A 4,077-nucleotide genomic window follows, 5' to 3' on the forward strand; every position below is an offset into this window, starting at 1 on the left:
TTGTTTACTCTTCTCATACGGGGTAGTGTTAATTGTTTCTCTTTTGTTTGAGTGGAAAAAGCTTCCAATGTCTTTTGTAGGACAGCCGGTTTGATTACAATGAGATCACTTCTTGTAAAACAAAAGGCAGAAGAGTATCTTTTTAGAGCGATTTCCTTTGGAAACAAGGCTTATAAAGTCTGTGTTTGTGTGTGTCTGTGGTCTCTGATTTCAGCCACGTGTGAAGTAGAGGCTAGAGGTTCCAAAGGTAATTATTCTTCCACAAATGTCATGAAAATAGGCAACCTGATGAAGGCAATATATCATTAAAGTGCCTTGATGATGGAAAGACTGCACAGGGAAGTGACACTTTGGCATTAAATGGAAGAAAAACATCATAAGCCTTCTTGGCATGCATAAGAAGTTATCTTCAACACAAAAATTGACCAATGGTAAGACACAGAAGAACAGGAAACTGCAATTCTTTGGAGCTAATTCACCAGAACTACTCAGGCTCACATATTTATTTGATTTATTTTGATGTTAGCTTCAGCCTATGTTGCTGGTAACTTCAATGTAAGTGTACTGTGACCCAAAACTATCATACAACCAACCGGTATTAGATTAGGCCATATACTTAAACCAGCAATTGTATTATAGTACTGCAAGCCAAGATAATGTTTAAGACTTGAAAATAGAATTAATTTCCAAATTCGTTCTAATTGTTATTACACCAGCCAAAAGTTTTACTCATGAAATGTGTATACACACTGTTCTCACGAGCATAAAATAACCAATTGTCCTGAGATTTGACTAACTCACTGCAGTTCACTATATCATGTAAGTTGGCAGGAAATAAAACTTCCAAGAACAACTGAAAAAGAAGAAATTATGCATTTTCCAGGCAGGACTGCTTTATAATGCTGCAGAATTATGAAATAAGGAGACGAGTTTTGTTGTGACATTTTAGTGCATGTTTGTTGAAAATATTTTGGAGGGATAAAAGAAACATTTTCAGCAAACTGAAACTGCAAATAAAACTTGCTCAAAGAGATGCAGTTTTCATATCCGTTCCAACACATGTTCATTTAAAGTCATGAGCAGTGTCCAATTTATATCTTTATATCTTACTGTCTTCTCAAATGGGTATAGTTCTGTGGTTTCCATAGAAGGGGGTTTTATTTGTGTTTTTTTGGATGGTTTTGGGGGGGGGATTTGAGTGGGTTTTTTTTTGGTGGTGAACTAGGATAAAGGAGTAGAAAATGAAGTTGTTTAGCAATTTAGATCTGATATTCTAATGCATTAGGGAAGTCTCTTGCCTGAGTTTTCCAGTAATACTAATGAAACAGCACTGTGCTTTGAGGAGAGCGCACTGGCTTTGTACAATTCTCAGACTATCAAAGATTTTCCTGTTATGGTTTGGTTATATGATTTATTTCAAAATTGTTATTCTACTCTGCCTGCAATCTCTGCAATTAATACTGGCCTTTCCTCTTCCTCTCTCCCTACCTCACGCATGCACTTCAGATCAAAGTTTTTTAAAAACCAAAGTCAATGATGAGAAATCTCTTAGTTTTCAAGGTTATTGTCCCACTGTTAGCTGTCAGCTGTCCTAAAAAAAGGCAGTGATTGTATTATGTCTTCAAGTGTGGAGGTCAAGTGTAGGAAGATAGTTTTGCTCTGCCACTGGCTACTTGGGTAATATTAACTGTGAGATTCAGACATCCAGAAAGAGAATGAATCATTGAATAGGCACGCTGTTTTGTTTTTTTGTTTTTGTTTTGTTGTTGTTGTTGTTGTTTGTTTGTTTTTTCCAAGTTAGAACCTAAAAATCTGGTACTATTGATTCTGTTGATTATAAACAATAAACAACCTTCTACAAACTTGTACCTAATATTATGTCCAATGTATTTTGTTGTTCATAAAGCAGTCCATTCAAAGTAATTCTTATTAAAATCAGATGCTGAAAATAAGTGCCCTGTAAGTATTTTTCTGGGCCCCAAGGGGCCTTGACCATGAGGCTTCCCTTGACCCCTGCCCATGAGCCCCATTTCAGCTCATCCTGTGGTGCCAGTTCATGCCTGAGCTAGTTGTCAGAGAAGCACTCTCCAGCTCAGATACTTGCAGATTTTACACAAAAATTCATGCATTAAACTAATTTCTATGAAGAAACTGCCTTATAAAGGGCTTGTATTCTACTTCAAATTGTTTAACAAAAATAAAAGCAGTAATGCAGGCCAGCTCAAATCAAACCTTTGTTGGTGACTCCTTCCCTGCCTAAGTATGTGCTACCACAATGAATAGATTAGAAACCCTTTGCAACTATGTTTGTTGATTATTTGTGCTTGTAGTGGGAAAAAAATTCCACACAGTGATAGTGGATAGGAGCAAGTTAACATATATTTTCTTTGATGCCTCATTTCAGTCCCATTGTTCAGCCCTGGGAGGATTTAGCACTATTTTCATAGGTTTTGGAGACAATCCAGCATCTGTGTAAACACAGTTTTGTCCCATGATTCTCCTAGCTTTGGCTTTTCAGCCCTTGTACATCGAATTAAGAGTTTGTTGACACCTCCCACAGTGTTTTACTTCATACTATTATTTCAGAGGAAAAGGAAACACTATTAGAGATCTCACTCCCAAGAGTGAATTTGGCTTCCTTTCCAGCAAAAATGTTTCCAAAATCAGTTCCCTCTACCAGATGGTCTCAAATATATTCTGAAGTTATTTACAGTTGAAATCTATTATAGTTTCAGAAGAAATGTTTCAGCAAGAACAATCCAGAATCAGATAATGTCCTGAAAAATCTCCTGAATCACAAATATTACAATTGAGACTTCAAAATAATTAACACATTTGTTGTTAATCACAGATGTATGCTCTGAAATTAAACACCAAAAGACAAATATCCCACTCTGAGGACCATGCATACTACTTATCTAGGACTGGACATCTGCTCCTGCACACATAGCATATGGTTTCTTCAGAAATTCATGCTTGAAATCAATGAGTTTACCTTCAGAAAAGGCATTAGTTAAGGGTGCAGCTCAGATCATTGCTCAGGGCAAGTGTCCAACAGAAAATCAAGGTACTGAGTACAATTTTCAGGCTGGGCTGGTAGCACATTGCTGCTGCACACCACAGGGGCATTCTCGCTCTGTGGCTTCATGTCTTCTGGGGCCATGTCCTGTATGGTGAACAACAAATTTGAAATCATAAAGAATAGGGTAGCTTGCATCTCTTGACCTCAACAGCAACCTTGAACTGAGACCAGAGAGTCCATGAAAGGGAGTTTCTGGAAACTCCTGGAGTACAAGGGTCACTGGGTTCATGGAAAGTTGAGTAGGCAACTCAGACTCACTCCTAGCTCTAGAAATTATGGCCAGGTCTTGTTATGGCTTTGCAATTTAATTCTATAGTCACCCAGTGAAATACAGGAGTAGGAATTATTCCTATTCTATTGCAGAGTGCAGTTAAGGCAAAATACCATTAATATTTTCCCTTTCAAAATGTTAAAGCAGTAATTGATACTGGGATTTTCATTCCGTGCTTTCTGTTGTCTCATCTCCGTTCATTCTTCTAAACTACCTTGCTTTGTACAGATTTAACTGTGTATAAATAAAGTTCACAAAATGGGATGTTTCTATTCTTTTACATTTTTTTTTTCTTTTGGTGAGATGCAGAATGAAAATGCAAGCATATCTTTACTGGGGACATTGTTTGAATAATCATATTCTCTTTGCACAATTCATGAAATATGGTTCCTCTGTTTAACCAGCTTAACCAATGGCTGTTTTTCTGAAACTGCAACAGAAAAGAAGAAGCCAATTGATTACAACAGAAATCGCAGATGCCTCAGACCCCTTTTCCCTTGTCATGTATTTGCATACCACAATTCATGCTTATCTGAGCCTTCATGTTTTCCCTCTGGATGTTCACTGTCTTCATAAAGATGCTTGTTTTTTCCTATTATGTTTAAGATTATCAGGTCTCTTGGATTCAGTTTCTGAGCACCCAGCTGGCGTGATTACTGGAACAGGGATTAAGAAAGATAAGAATAAATATAGCTGCATCTTGTCCAGTCCCTCTCTCCCCGCC

Source organism: Athene cunicularia, assembly GCF_003259725.1.
Source record: "Athene cunicularia isolate RWA chromosome 2 unlocalized genomic scaffold, athCun1 chr2_part1, whole genome shotgun sequence".
Classification (NCBI taxonomy): domain Eukaryota; kingdom Metazoa; phylum Chordata; class Aves; order Strigiformes; family Strigidae; genus Athene; species Athene cunicularia.